A 17,869-nucleotide genomic window follows, 5' to 3' on the forward strand; every position below is an offset into this window, starting at 1 on the left:
AGGAAAGTCTCATTGGGATAAAAAAGACCTGGCCAAGAACAGCTGCAGCAAAGGAATACAAAAGTTGCACATAAATATAAAAACTTTTAATAATAATAATAATAATAATAATAATAATAATAATAATAATAATAATAATAATAATAATAATAATAATAATAATAATAATAATAATAATAATAATAATAATAATAATAATAATAATAATAATAATAATAATAATAATAATAATAATAATAATAATAATAATAATAATAATAATAATAATGAATAATAATAAATTACACATACACTAGTAAACAACCAATATCAGAGCCAGAGGCAACCTAGCAGGGCAAGCCTCAACAATAGAATATTAGGGCAAATCGGGGCGGCTAGGTGGTGTAGTGGGCAAGGCACTCGCCACCAGTGTGGAGACGCTAGGATTCGCGTGTTCGAATCCAGCTCTCCACATTGTTTTTCAGTTTGGCTGGTCGTCCGCAGTAATACACATTGGCCGTATTACGGGGAGGGAAAACTGAAGGGTGGGGATCGAACGTTGTGAACAAGCGACTCCTACAAGTCGGTTGGTGCGCCTGCGCAGTAGAATCAGGAAGTGTCGGGGGCAGCGTGAGCCTCCCACGCGTTACTCCTCGACACTGAGAGATCGAGCTGCGCAGGTGAAAAGATGCGACTGCTGTTACCTCAAGTACCGGAGGGGACTTGTGCTATGTATGACTTAGTCCACATTGCAGCCGGCTTGTGGGAGGCAAGAAACAGCGTTCGTGACAGGGGAGGGTTGAATTGGATGATACGAAATTGGGATGGAAGAAAATATGGAAAAATGGGAGAAAAAGTGGATAAAAAAAAAATAATATTAGGGCAAATCAAAACAACGACAGATTATTGATTCAACCTCTATTCCTTTCATGAGGCATTTAAAAGCAACCAGTGATACATAGCCATAGAGTTTCAGGTCATTGTGTAACATGTTCCAACCTGAGGGAGCAGAATAACTAAATGCTCTCTTTCCCATTTCAGTACGGACATTGGGAACAGTAGCCTACTGAAATTGGAAGCTGAGATGAGCTCTTGGAAATGGCCTCCACCCTCTCACCTCGACCAACATGTTGTGGGCTCTCCTTCGCCCCAAGTAACAATATAGTCATGAAATGGGCCAAGTTTAAATGTATTGAAATAACATCAATATCATGAGCTTTCAAATTGTGCAACCCACTTAACAATAACATTCTACATCAGTAACAATAATCAAAAACGGAGGGGGAAAATAATTAAAAGTCCAATCCCTTTGCTAGAACAATAACACAACAATCCAGTTCAATATAAACTCAGGGCGGGATCCACAAAGAATGGATTGCACGGTGCTAATTGCACCCTTACTTACAATTCATTATGAATAAAAAATGGGGGACTCACTCACTCACTCACACGCACACACACACACACACACACACACACACACACACACACACACACACACACACACACACACACACACACACACACACACACACACACACACACACACACACACACACACACACACAAGAGAGAGGGAGAATAGCTTATAGCGGACTTAATCATTTTAGAAAATGAACTGCATGCTAATGAAGTGAAATATTTATTATCATCCAGTTCGTTTTTATAGTGTAACATTTGGCTACTGCGACCTTCTTCCTCATGCCTCCGTGCCCCAATAGAACGTGTTTGGCCAGGTCTTTATTATTATTATATATATATATAATAATATATATATATATTCTTACAATAAAATAGGTAGAAGGATACACACACAGAGCAGCATGATGCATCGTGCTCAGCCTCTAGGAGGCGCTACAGAACCAGCTGGATTTGCCACATTTGGGTTATTTTAACTAAAGGGCCATAAACGGTACCTTTTTACGGACCACCGCCTTGTCATTCATCTGGACGGCTCCGAGCAGGCATCGGTATCCGCTGGCCAGCTCGGAGCTGTCGTGTGTGTATAGATGTGGAAATCCCCCCTGGCAAGTCAGCTTGAATAAAACAGATGTGACCACATGCACGGTATACTCTTAACGACTACCCTCTGAACGGACTCTTAAGTGGAAACAAGTCTGCAGGGGGTCAGTCTCCTTGTGGTGGGTTGGCGCGTCTCCTCTTGGCCCGCTGGCACACTGCCACATGGCCATTGCCGCGCCGTGCAGGGTCCACCACACTGCTTCCACTACTCCACACACTACGCTCATCAGAGCAAGTTGAGGAAGAAAGGCTTATATAACAGGTTAGATTCACCCTCACTGACCCCAGGTACTAGCCCAGTGATTAGCCGTTAAATCCATGCCCCCGTGGAGGAGAAAACAAACAGCAACGAGAAAATAAACTCAAACAAAACATCTGGAGGAAGTCAGGTATATCAGGTTAGGCCTGCCCCCCAATGACCCCAGTCAAAAGCCCGTGCCGTTGAGATGTTGAGAGGCATAGGGAGTCTTTGATGAGTTTATCAGTCTTGTTGAGTACTGCCTGGAACGGGGGATGTAGGTTCTTGATTTAGGGAGTTGGGGTCGATGGTTTCCTGACGATTTGCCTGATGTTATGTGGCTTTACTGACATTGGCCCTCATTCTCGAACATGTTCGTAAATATCTTCGTAACTATCTTTGTAAAAAAAATGTTTACTACTAACAAATTTATGGAAATCCTCCTCCAGATTCCTGAATGCGTGAAACGGTCTTCGTAGGTGACCAAAATCAATGCAGCTGGGTTCCCATTAGGGATGCACCGAAAATTCGGCTACCGAAAATTATCGGCCGAAAATGGTTAAAAAGGCTCTTTCGGCTTTCGGCCGAAAGGGTTTTAGCACCGAAAATATATGACCGAAAGTCAAATAACGTGTTGTTGTGATGACGTCATCAAAACGCGACTACATACATACCGGTAGCATGCGCAACATGTAACGTGAGCAGCTTGGCAGCGTGTCCACAGGTACTTCACTATCCACAGTGACTGTGGATAGACACGCAGTGCCTCCGTTACACTCACCCTCCTAAACTCACTCCACCCAGGGCATCCGGGTCACTGGGCACCACTGTAACCGGTTGTGACAACGTCACCTCAAACTTCGATGCCCAGAGTGGGAGTCGAACCCCGGTCTCCCACACCGCAGATAGCAACACAGACCGCTATACCAAGAGGTGAATCCACTGCGCTTCACGATACCATCCGTTACATATATATATATATATATATATATATATATATATATATATATATATATATATATATATATATATATATATATATATATATATATATATATATATATATATGTTTAGGTTGTGAGATTATTGTCTTGAACAAGCAAACAAGCACAAAACCATCCAGACCCACAACACAACTAACGTTGTGAGTAGGCACAGCCAGCAGTGGAACACGAACGTTGTTTGGTTACACTTGCCAGCTAAAGCTAGCATGCAGGCCATATATCATTCCTACCTTGTGGGCACAAATTCACTCTTTCATGGTTGGTTAGTTAACGGGTGGTCTGAACAAATAGTCTGTGTGCTTACATTCACAAAGGCTAGAACAGATGGTAAAAAAGAACAATTCTCACCGCAGCATCTGGCACTCTTCCATGGAACTTGTGCTCATGATCATACTAGGTTAATTGTCCCCACAAACAGATGCTTTTTGGGGGAGGTGAAGCAGTCTTGTGGACATAGTGTCACGGTAGGACAACTCTACACTTGTACACTTCAGATTTAGAAGATTTTCATTAAAAAGGTTTGAAGTTTGCCACAAGGGCTACATTGCAGCCAGCAGTAGCAACCAGCTACCACTAATAACAACAATAGCAGCAATGCAGAGCTGTTAACGCATGTGGAGGCATAGTTTCATGACACAGCACTCCTCCTAGTGACTGACATTGAAAAGTGCAGCTGTTTTATTTAACAATACATTATTTCAATGCTGTTTTCAACAACAATGTATATTCCAAAATAATTAACAACCGAATGTCCACAAGTGCGTGAGTGAGTGGCCACACTTTGCCACATAGCTTTAATAAACGTATGGTAGAGTCATCTTATAGTGGAACTGTTTATCAAGATTTCCGTACATACTTGTTTATAAGAGGTTAAAATACTTGTCCAGAGTTTTTTTCAAAACATGACCTGTACATGCCAAGAATGTATAAACATTCAACACAAATGCCTTTGCTTGCATACATTAGCATCATGGTTCTTTGCAGTGTTTGTACGTGGCTTGATGAATGGAGAACAGTGTCCCAGAGTGAACCTGTGGTATTTTGTACACAACTTCAACATTTTATTAGTCAGCAACAAGACCAGTATGGACAGAGTAATGGCCTATTTACTGCAGGATCACACACACGCATGCACACACACACACACACACACACACATACACACACACACACACGCAGAGTGTTCGTCTGGTAATTGGAAGGTTCCCGGTTCAATTCTGGCTCCTCCCAGCAGCGTGTCAAAGTGTCCTTGAGCAAGACCCTTAACAATTAACTGCTCCTGATGAGCAGGTTTGCACCTTGCATGGTTACCTCTGCTGTCTGGGTGTGTTTACGTGAGTGAATGGGTGAATGTGAGGCATAAGTTATAAAGTACTTTGGATAAAAGCGCTATATAAATGCAGTCCATTCATAACTGCTGCCTGGTGACACACACTTAACATTCCCTTCACATGTTACTGTACATGTTATAACGGCTGCCTGGTGACACACACTTAACATTCCCTTCACATGTTACTGTGCATGTTATAACGGCTGCCTGGTGAGTCTGACACACACTTAACATTCCCTTCACATGTTCCTGTACATGTTCTCATGTTTTCATGTTAAGGACCCCACATTGACAGTTAATAGGCCACCCTGGAGGTCCCCGGACCACACTTTGAGAACCACTGTCCTTGAAAACCTTGATTTGATCAAACCAACACACTGATTGTGATTTATTCACAGAAAGGAAGAATACGGAAGTGACGATTTTATACTGTATACTGTACATATTATTTACACAAACTATGTTCAGTGTATGCATTGGTATGTGTGTGTATGTGCATGTTGTGCGTTTGCATGTGTGTGTGTGTGTGTGTGTTCTTGCTGTCTTTTGTGTATTTGCTTATGTGTGTATATGTATATTGATGTTTACTATGCAATCATTGTCTTACTGTACCATGTGCTTGCATGTATGTGTGTGTGTGTGTGTGTGTGTGTGTGTGTGTGTGTGTGTGTGTGTGTGTGTGTGTGTGTGTGTGTGTGTGTTTGTCAGGTGTCCAGTATCTCTCAGTGAGGAGAGATGGTAGCCTCCATATAGAGAGAGTGATCTGCAATCTGCTTGGGTTGGAGGTGCAATTCCTAACAGGCTCAACCATATGGATACAAGTACTCATATTATGTGCATTACACAAACCAAAAACAGATATTGTCGGAATTACTAGAAGAAGGAAACGTCACCACCTTTGGCTGATAGTAATTTATTCATGTATTAGGATTTCTTTTGGACTGGTCTAATAAATGTTTTAGTTTCTTAGATGGATCGCCCTGCTGCCTCTTCCTCCTCCTCCAGGGGTCACTGCAGGGCGCCACGGGGAGCAGCGTACTGGCTCATGTTAGGCAGGCCATGCATTATGCAGCAGCTTAGGCCTCTGCGGCGGATCTCCATGTCCTTGGCTACAGTCCACCTGTCGCTGCTCTGGTCGTAGCACTCCACTTTGGAGATGGAGATGAAGCGATTATTGGAGCAGCCTCCGGCTACGAAGAGCAGGCCATCCAGCACCCCGATGCCAAACTCGCTGCGGGGGGTGAGCATGGTGGGCAGGGCATGCCAGGAGTCAGTCAAGGGGCTGTAGGCCTCCGCGCTACACAGGTGGTTTTCACCGTCAAACCCTCCCACCTGAGGACAGGACACATGAAAGGAATGTTTTAGTGTATGGTTAAGGCAGGCAGGCAGACACTGTATTCATCCACTTAGGGAAATGAGGGCATCACAGCAGCATTGCAAGTCAAATGATACATATCTATAAAGATATCTAGTATAAAGCATTTGTCTCCATGTGCACCTACCACATAGACTTGTCCTCCGTACGCAGCGACTCCCACTCCGCTACGCCCACTGCTCATGGGGGCGATCAGAGTCCACTGGTTGGTGTCTGGGCTGTAGCACTCAGCTGTGAGCAGACACTCCGTCCCCTTGAAGCCACCACAGATGTAAACCTGTAATAAGATAGAATATTCTAATTTAGTTTATATATTCCATTTTATTTCATTCTACTTTAATTGTCTGTTAATGTTTTTTTTTTTTTTCACTTTCTCTCCCCATTTTTAAATTTTGTCTCCCATCCCTCTCCCCTGTCTTGAACGTTGCTAGACTATGCCTCCCACTGGCCGGCTGTAGTGAGGATAGAAGCCTTGCATCACGTGTCCCCTCCGGTACACAAGGAGGCAGCCTGTCGCATCTTTTCACCGCAGCAGCTCAGTGGCGAGGAGTATGGCGTGGGAGGCTCACGCTGCCCCCGATACTTCCTGTTTCCGCCGCACCGGCGTCACCCAACCGACCTGTAGGAGTCGCTGTCCACAACGTCCAAATCCCCACCCATCGGCTTTCCCACCCTCTAACACTGTCAATTGTAGTATGACAGCCGGCCAAGCCGGTAGCAACGCTGAAAGCTGGGCTCGATACCAGCATCTCCTGCGTTAGTGGCGAGCGCCTTGCCCACTGCGCCACTCAGCGGCCAATTGTCTGTTAATGTTGATGCACCAAAGGACCAAGACAAATTACTTGTATGTGCAAGCTTACTTGGCAATAAAGACATTTATGATTTCTGATTCTGAATGATACCAATCGCTTAGTTTTTAATGTGAACGTTCCTTGGGTTCATCTACCACCTTGTGTCCCTCAGTTCCACCCACCTTGCCGTGGAGGGCTGCTGCGCCAGCTTTGCTCCTGCGCTCCAGCATGGGTGAGATCACTGTCCACTGGTTGGTTTCAGGCTTGTAGCGTTCGGCGGTGTTCAGTACCACGAGTCCGCAGAACCCTCCCATGGCGTAGATACAGCCGTCCAACGCGACCACACTGACGTAACATCGGCGTGAGTGCATGGGAGCCGCCTGCAGCCAGCTGCGAGTGACGGGGTTGAACCTGCGCACACTGCTGAGATACTCTACGCCGTCCGAGCCGCCGACACAGTAGACCAGACCGTGGAGATAAGCAGTGTTGTGGAAGACCCGGGGACTCTCCATCTCAACACTCAGGTCCATCCATCCACCGGCTCGGATATCGTAAGCCTCCATGCCATTGGTCTTGTTGCCGTGACTCCAGCCTCCGATGGCCAATAGGACCTCCTGGGGCAGGCGTGGGCGGGTCAGGGGGTTTGGGAGCCTGTCGGAGTCAGGGGGTTTCAGGGCGCTGAGGATGAGGGCCCTGCAGTCCTGGCTGTCCCTCACCATAGGGTTGTTCTGGACATTGTTATGGAAGTAGTCAGGCCTCATCAATCCCATGCGAACCTGGGAAGAGACAAGCAGATAGCGGGTACAACTTAGACAGCAGTTGTAGACGGTTTCAGTAGAATTCTGTTGCTAGGGAACAGTTTGGACCCAAATGTAATGTTTGAGAACCACTGTACTAGGGATCCTAGTGTTGTTTTAATGTAATGCACAGTAATACAATTAGTTACCTTGGGCAGCAGCAAAGGGATGTGTGTTTTACGCTCCTCACGGGAGTGGTCGATCCAACGGAGGACGGCCTCGAACACCGTCTCCTCGTTCTTCACGTTCAGGTTATCCCTCTCGATGATGTCCACCAGTTGTTGCAGGGACAGCTCCACAAACTCCTGTGAGACGTGCAGCATATCCTCAAAGTGGCACACGATGAAGAGATAGGCCTTGCGCTTCAGGTCAGGGCAGCAGTATGTGTCCGCAAACCTCCAGATGCCGACACAGTTTTCCAGAGACAGCTGGCCCTCTAGGAAGTCAGAGCACGCTCCTTTTATGCCAGTGACGAGAAGCTGGTCTGCAGCCACCAGAAGCTCTTCCACGTTCTCTGCTGTCACCGGCACAACGTGTGTGTAAGCGTACTCTATGATGAGCTGCATCATACCCGCGGACACCCCAGGGATAGTGTACACTGGTTTCTCTGAGTCGCTCCAGCGAGTGAAGAGGCTTCTGTGTGATGCAGAGTATAGAGATATCTGATGAGTAAACAGTAAGCAACATTCTGTCCTGTGTACAAATATATTTTCACTGTAGAGGTATAGGGTCTTAGCACAGTAGAATTATAATGACTTTTTACAGTACAAGTACAGTATAGGGTATTTTCACAGTAGAAGTACAGTATAGGGTCGTATCACAGTAGAAGCATACTATATTTTCATAGTAGAAGTACATTATAGAGTCTTAGCACAGTCAAAGTAAATTATTCAAATCAAATTAATTAGTATAGCTCAATATCAAAACAACAACACCTCCTGACCTTTAACCCTCAATGAAGATGAGAAAAACTCGACACAAAACCCTCTGAAAGTTCAGCTGATGCTGTTTCATCCTTTTCTTTTTCTCTGCTTCATTGAAGCATCTAGATGACGGACACATCCATCCCTACCAAGATAACCTGAACCAAGCTAAACGTACCTGAAATAGGCGCTGCAGCCACACAGGATTGCCTTGTGGGCGTTAAACTCTGTGCTGTTGACTTTAATAACCACATCACAGAACCTTCCCTCCAGACGCAGTTCATTAAAGATTGTACAGGACATGTCGCTTGTTTCCTTTTCCATGTGGTGATTTTTAAATTGTATCTACAGTATATATTCAAGCTTACAGACAAGTAAACAAAAAGTGAGACCTTCACTTGTCTTCTGAGATCTGAGATCTTCTGAGAGAATTGTTGAATAGATACACAAATGTTCTAGAATGTTTGATTATGACATCACACTGTGACATCACAATGGAACATCATCCTGTGACATCATACTGTGACATCATACTGTGACATCACAACGGAACATATTTGAGTCCATTTGAATAATATAAATAATATGTATGATATAATATAATGTTAAGTATATATTATAATATAATGTAATATAATAATAAAGTATAATATATTTAGCTCCCATTTGAATAATATAGATATTATGTCTAAAAACATGACATTCTTTAGAAGTCTTAAAATATATATTTTTAATTTAAGTTAAAATAAATGTAAAATAATAATAATGTTATTTATACAGCACCATTTATACAGACTGCAGCTCAAAGTGCTTTACATAAAAAAACGAAACAAAAGGATAAAAAGAAAATAAGAAAATAATTACAATCACTCCATAAGGATGGAAATTATAAGACATGAAAATGATAAAAACAGTAATAAAACAACTAGGTAAGATAGTAAAAATAGCTAAATAAGACAAACAGTAAGACAATAACATAAGACAATCAAATAATTACAAATAAAATAATAATAAAGACCGAAAAATTAAATAGTTAAAATAGCAAATTTTTGGGATGGGAGTTTTTTCTCCCATACCAATGTTAGTCGTTATGCCAATTCCCAATCCCCTTCCTGGTTGCTGCGCACCTACCCCCTACGGTCGGTCTGGGAGAGTGGAGGCTATCACATGCTTCCTCCGACACATGTGTAGCCAATCAACCGCTTCTTTTCACCTGGCAGTGCGGACTCTCACTGAGAGGGTGTAACGTGTGGAAGGATCACACTACCCCCCTTAGATCCTTTTCCTCGTTGAGCAAGCGCCCCGACCGAACTGTAGGAGTCGCTGTTTACAACAACCAGGACCCACCCACCAGCTTTCCCACCCCTAACACTGCCAATTGTGTTAGTATGAACGACCAGCCAAGCTGGTAGCAATGCTGAGAGCTGGGCTTGAGCCCAGCATCTCCTGCACTAGTGGCGAGCGCCTTGCCCACTGCGCCACTTAGCCGCCCATAATGTAATGTTATATATTATAATGTAATATAATAATAAAGTATAATATATTTAGCTCCCATTTGAATAACATAGATATTATGTCTAAAAACATGACATTCTTTAGAAGTCTTAAAATATATATTTTTTTATTTAAATTAAAATAAATGTAAAATAATAATAACGTTATTTATATAGCACCATTCATACAGATTGCAGCTCAAAGTGCTTTACATAAAAAACGAAACAAAAGGATACAAAAAAAATAAGAAAATAATTACTCCATAACTAAGGATGGAAATTATAAGACATGAAAATGATAAAAATGGTAATAAAACAACTAGATAAGATAGTAAAAATAGCTAGACAAGACAAACAGTAAGACAATAACATAAGACAATAAAATAATTACAAATAAAATAATAATAAAGACAGACTAAATTTGATAGTAAACAATAAGAAAACATTTAATAACACTCAAATAAAACATTAAAAAAGAACAAATTAAATTATTTTAAAAAAATACATAAAACAATGATAACAATGAAAATAAAATATTTAAGTAAAAATAATAGAAATAAAGAAAAATTAGACAATAAAATAAAGATAATAATTCATTTAAAAGCTATTTTAAAATGGTACGTTTTGAGCAGTGCCAACTGAGTGTGCTGAAGTACAGTATAGTATCTTTTTACAGTAGACATACAGTATAGTATCTTTTTACAGTAGACGTACAGTATAGTATATTTTTACTAACCAAGTTAACCTGAACCAAGCTAACCTGAACCAAGCTAAACTTACCTGAAATAGGCGCTGCAGCCACACAGGATTGCCTTGTGGGCGTTAAACTCAGTGATGTTGACTTTAATAACCACATCACAGAACCTTCCCTCCAGACGCAGTTCATTAAGGATTTTACAGGACATAGTTTCCTTTTCCATGTGGGGACTTTTAAATTGTATCTACAGAATATATTCAAGCTTACAGACAAGTAGCCGGAAACAACAAGTGAGATCTTCACTTGTCTTCTGAGATCTGAGATCTTCTGAGAGAATTGTTGAATAGATACACAAATGTTCTAGAATGTTTGATTATGACATCATACTGTGCCATCACAACGGAACATCATACTGTGACATCATACTCGACATCATACTATGACATTATACTGTGACATCACAACGGAACATATTTGAGTCCCATTTGAATAATATAAATAATATGTATAAGGCTGTCAAAGTTAATGCGGTGTTAACGCGGTATTAACGCGGTATTAACGCGTTATCGCCCGATTCTATTAACGCCACTATACAGAATTATAATGACTTTTTACAGTACAAGTACAGTATAGGGTATTTTCACAGTAGAAGTACAGTATAGGGTCTTATCACAGTAGAAGCATACTATATTTTCATAGTAGAAGTACATCATAGAGTCTTAGCACAGTCAAAGTAAATTATTCAAATCAAATTAATTAGTATAGCTCAATATCAAAACAACAACACCTCCTGACCTTTAACCCTCAATGAAGATGAGAAAAACTCGACACAAAACCCTCTGAAAGTTCAGCTGATGCTGTTTCATCCTTTTCTTTTTCTCTGCTTCATTGAAGCATCTAGATGACGGACACATCCATCCCTACCAAGATAACCTGAACCAAGCTAAACGTACCTGAAATAGGCGCTGCAGCCACACAGGATTGCCTTGTGGGCGTTAAACTCTGTGCTGTTGACTTTAATAACCACATCACAGAACCTTCCCTCCAGACGCAGTTCATTAAAGATTGTACAGGACATGTCGCTTGTTTCCTTTTCCATGTGGTGATTTTTAAATTGTATCTACAGTATATATTCAAGCTTACAGACAAGTAAACAACAAGTGAGACCTTCACTTGTCTTCTGAGATCTGAGATCTTCTGAGAGAATTGTTGAATAGATACACAAATGTTCTAGAATGTTTGATTATGACATCACACTGTGACATCACAATGGAACATCATCCTGTGACATCATACTGTGACATCATACTTTGACATCACAACGGAACATATTTGAGTCCATTTGAATAATATAAATAATATGTATGATATAATATAATGTTAAGTATATATTATAATATAATGTAATATAATAATAAAGTATAATATATTTAGCTCCCATTTGAATAATATAGATATTATGTCTAAAAACATGACATTCTTTAGAAGTCTTAAAATATATATTTTTCATTTAAGTTAAAATAAATGTAAAATAATAATAATGTTATTTATACAGCACCATTTATACAGACTGCAGCTCAAAGTGCTTTACATAAAAAAACGAAACAAAAGGATAAAAAGAAAATAAGAAAATAATTACAATCACTCCATAAGGATGGAAATTATAAGACATGAAAATGATAAAAACGGTAATAAAACAACTAGGTAAGATAGTAAAAATAGCTAAATAAGACAAACAGTAAGACAATAACATAAGACAATCAAATAATTACAAATAAAATAATAATAAAGACCGAAAAATTAAATAGTTAAAATAGCAAATTTTTGGGATGGGAGTTTTTTCTCCCATACCAATGTTAGTCGTTATGCCAATTCCCAATCCCCTTCCTGGTTGCTGCGCACCTACCCCCTACGGTCGGTCTGGGAGAGTGGAGGCTATCACATGCTTCCTCCGACACATGTGTAGCCAATCAACCGCTTCTTTTCACCTGGCAGCGCGGACTCTCACTGAGAGGGTGTAACGTGTGGAAGGATCACACTACCCCCCTTAGATCCTTTTCCTCGTTGAGCAAGCGCCCCGACCGAACTGTAGGAGTCGCTGTTTACAACAACCAGGACCCACCCACCAGCTTTCCCACCCCTAACACTGCCAATTGTGTTAGTATGAACGACCAGCCAAGCTGGTAGCAATGCTGAGAGCTGGGCTTGAGCCCAGCATCTCCTGCACTAGTGGCGAGCGCCTTGCCCACTGCGCCACTTAGCCGCCCATAATGTAATGTTATATATTATAATGTAATATAATAATAAAGTATAATATATTTAGCTCCCATTTGAATAACATAGATATTATGTCTAAAAACATGACATTCTTTAGAAGTCTTAAAATATATATTTTTTTATTTAAATTAAAATAAATGTAAAATAATAATAACGTTATTTATATAGCACCATTCATACAGATTGCAGCTCAAAGTGCTTTACATAAAAAACGAAACAAAAGGATACAAAAAAAATAAGAAAATAATTACTCCATAACTAAGGATGGAAATTATAAGACATGAAAATGATAAAAATGGTAATAAAACAACTAGATAAGATAGTAAAAATAGCTAGACAAGACAAACAGTAAGACAATAACATAAGACAATAAAATAATTACAAATAAAATAATAATAAAGACAGACTAAATTTGATAGTAAACAATAAGAAAACATTTAATAACACTCAAATAAAACATTAAAAAAGAACAAATTAAATTATTTTAAAAAAATACATAAAACAATGATAACAATGAAAATAAAATATTTAAGTAAAAATAACAGAAATAAAGAAAAATTAGACAATAAAATAAAGATAATAATTCATTTAAAAGCTATTTTAAAATGGTACGTTTTGAGCAGTGCCAACTGAGTGTGCTGAAGTACAGTATAGTATCTTTTTACAGTAGACATACAGTATAGTATCTTTTTACAGTAGACGTACAGTATAGTATATTTTTACTAACCAAGTTAACCTGAACCAAGCTAACCTGAACCAAGCTAAACTTACCTGAAATAGGCGCTGCAGCCACACAGGATTGCCTTGTGGGCGTTAAACTCAGTGATGTTGACTTTAATAACCACATCACAGAACCTTCCCTCCAGACGCAGTTCATTAAGGATTTTACAGGACATAGTTTCCTTTTCCATGTGGGGACTTTTAAATTGTATCTACAGAATATATTCAAGCTTACAGACAAGTAGCCGGAAACAACAAGTGAGATCTTCACTTGTCTTCTGAGATCTGAGATCTTCTGAGAGAATTGTTGAATAGATACACAAATGTTCTAGAATGTTTGATTATGACATCATACTGTGCCATCACAACGGAACATCATACTGTGACATCATACTCGACATCATACTATGACATTATACTGTGACATCACAACGGAACATATTTGAGTCCCATTTGAATAATATAAATAATATGTATAAGGCTGTCAAAGTTAATGCGGTGTTAACGCGGTATTAACGCGGTATTAACGCGTTATCGCCCGATTCTATTAACGCCACTATTTTTTTAACTCATGATTAACTTTAAAAAAAAATATATATATATATATTTTTTTTACTAGACTTCACTCAGGTGTATTATTGATGCTCTCATTGATAGTATGTTTGTTTCTGAAGTGTGTGTGTGAGATATATATATATAGAGAGAGGGGGGTGAAAGAGATGAGGAAGGGGCAAGAGAGAAAGAGAGCTGGGAGAGTGTGTGTGTGAGAGAGAGAGGGAGGGGAGTGTGTGATTACTCAGCCCTTGTGTGGGTGAATGCAACAAGTTCCTAACATTTTCTTTCCCCTATTATTTCATGCACACTTTATTCATTGTTTTAAATTATTATTTTCTTTTAAGGTATTTTGTGCATCACTCTGTTTTGAATTTGGTCATCTGTTCCAAAGAGGATTTTTAAATCTTTACTGTACTGTATTCCTACCAAACCCATGTCAGTTCCGTCACCAAATCCGCCTTCTTCCACCTCAGAAACATATCCAGACTCCGACCATCACTTTCCGACTCCACAGCTGAGACCCTCATCCATGCCTTTGTAACCTCCCGCCTGGACTACTGCAACGGGGTCCTGTCCGGGGTCCTAAGCAAAACCCTGGACAGGCTCCAGTATGTTAAAAATTCAGCTGCCAGGGTTCTAACCTGCACCAAACCCTGGCAGCACATCACCCCCACCCTCATCCACCTCCACTGGCTCCCCATCAAATCCCAAATCACCTACAAAACCCTCCTGCTCACCTACAAATCCCTTCACGCTCTGGCACCTCAGTACCTCACTGACCTCCTCCACCCCTACACTCAGTCACAGTCCCTACGATCCACGGACACTGGTCAGCTCTCCATCCCCCGAACCAGACTGCGGACCTTCGGGGACAGAGCTTTCAGTGTGGCAGCTCCCACGCTCTGGAACTCCCTCCCTGCAGAACTCCGCACCGCCCCAACTCTGGTCTCATTAAAAAAACTGCTCAAAACCCACCTCTTCAACTTGGCCTTTAACCCCTAATCTCTCACTTTATATGTATATGTATATGTTGCAGGGGTGTAGCTCCAGATTCTGGGTCCCATGAAAGAATGTATTTGTAGGCCCCCAGTGAATGCGAGCGCACGTAAGCGCGTGAGCGGATTTTTTTTTTGCCATTTTTTTATTGATGAAAACGCATAATATGGTTTTTACCTATACATTCGGATCAGCAGTTCAGCACCTGCACTGTTGGTGGGTGAGCCGGATGTCGCATTGCGTTCATCTTCAATGAATGGACCAATGCAATAGTCTACCAAAGCCCCCCCTCTCTCTCTATATATCTCACACACACACACACACACACACACACACACACACACACACACACACACACACACACACACACACACACACACACACACACACACACACACACACACACACACACACACACACACACACACACACACACACACACACACACACACACACACACACTTCAGAAACAAACATAGTATCAATGAGAGCATCAATAATACACCTGAGTGATGTCTAGTAAATTTAGTAAATTTTTTTTGGGCCCCCCCCCCCAGTGCTAGGCCCTTGGAATCATCCTAAGCTACCCCCCCCAGCTACGCCCCTGATATGTTGTGTCTGTCCACTGTCTGTTACTTTGTTATTCCCCTCCCTATGTAAAGCGACCTTGGGTCTCTTGAAAAGCGCTATATAAAATGAAGTTATTATTATTATTATTATTATTATTATTATTATTATTATTATTATTATTATTATTATTATTATTATTATTATTATTATTATTATTATTATTATTATTATTATTATTATTATTATTATTATTATTATTATTATTACTGTTACTGTATTATTTATAGGCCATTTGTAGTGTGTGTCTATCTCTGTATTATTATTTTTTTGATCCACTTTTTTTCTCCTTATTTTTTTCTATTTTTCTCCTATCCCAATTTCGCTGTTTTCCAATTTTCCCCTCCCCTTTCTTGAACGTTGCTCGCATATGCCCCCCACAGGTCGGTCATAGGGAGGATAGAAGCCTTGCATCATGTGTCCCCGCCAGTACACGAGGAGGCAGCCTGTCACATCTTTTCACCTGCCAGCGTGGACTCTCAGTGGCGAGGTGTAACGTGTGGGAGGCTCACACTACCCCCGCTATTGCCTGTCTCTGCTGTGCAGGCGTCCCCCAACCGACCTGTAGGAGTCGCTGTCCACAATGTCCAGATTACCACCCATCGACTTCCACCCGCTGACTCTGTCAATTGAGCCAGTATGACGGCCGGCCCAAGCCGGAGGCAATGCCGACAGCCGGATTTGAACCCAGTGTCTCTTGCGTTGGTGACGAGCGCAATGTCCGCTGCGCCACCCATGTGTATTTGCTTATGTGTGTATATTGATGTTTACTATGCAATCATTGTCTTACTGTACCATGTGCTTGCATGTATGTGTGTGTGTGTGTGTGTGTGTGTGTGTGTGTGTGTGTGTGTGTGTGTGTTTGTCAGGTGTCCAGTATCTCTCAGTGAGGAGAGATGGTAGCCTCCATATAGAGAGAGTGATCTGCAATCTGCTTGGGTTGGAGGTGCAATTCCTAACAGGCTCAACCATATGGATACAAGTACTCATATTATGTGCATTACACAAACCAAAAACAGATATTGTCGGAATTACTAGAAGAAGGAAACGTCACCACCTTTGGCTGATAGTAATTTATTCATGTATTAGGATTTCTTTTGGACTGGTCTAATAAATGTTTTAGTTTCTTAGATGGATCGCCCTGCTGCCTCTTCCTCCTCCTCCAGGGGTCACTGCAGGGCGCCACGGGGAGCAGCGTACTGGCTCATGTTAGGCAGGCCATGCATTATGCAGCAGCTTAGGCCTCTGCGGCGGATCTCCATGTCCTTGGCTACAGTCCACCTGTCGCTGCTCTGGTCGTAGCGCTCCACGTTGGAGATGGAGGTGAAGCGATTGGAGCTGCCTCCGGCCACGAAGAGCAGGTCGTCCAGCACCCCGATGCCAAACTCGCTGCGGGGGGTGAGCATGGTGGGCAGGGCACGCCAGGAGTCAGTCAAGGGGCTGTAGGCCTCCGCGCTACACAGGTGGTTTTCACTGTCAAACCCTCCCACCTGAGGACAGGACACATGAGAGGAAGGTTTTAGTATGTGGTTAAGGCAGGCAGACACTATTAATCCACTTAGGGAAATGAGGGCATCACAGCAGCATTGCAAGTCAAATGATACATATCTATAAAAATATCTAGTATAATTTGTCTCTGTGTGGACCTACCACATAGACTTGTCCTCCGTACGCAGCGACTCCCACTCCCCAACGCCTGCTGCTCATGGGGGCGATCAGAGTCCACTGGTTGGTGTCTGGGCTGTAGCACTCAGCTGTGAGCAGACACTCCCCATTCGAGCCACCACAGATGTAAACCTATAATAAGAATATTCTAATTTAGTTTATATATTCCATTTTATTTCATTCTACTTTAATTGTCTGTTAATGTTGATGCACCAAAGGACCAAGACAAATTCCTTGTATGTGCAAGCTTACTTGGCAATAAAGACATTTATGATTTCTGATTCTGAATGATACCAATCGCTTAGTTTTTAATGTGAACGTTCCTTGGGTTCATCTACCACCTTGTGTCCCTCAGTTCCACCCACCTTGCCATGGAGGGC

The sequence above is a fragment of the Notolepis coatsorum genome (genome assembly GCF_963971535.1).
Source record: "Notolepis coatsorum genome assembly, chromosome: 12".
Lineage (NCBI taxonomy): Eukaryota > Metazoa > Chordata > Actinopteri > Aulopiformes > Paralepididae > Notolepis > Notolepis coatsorum.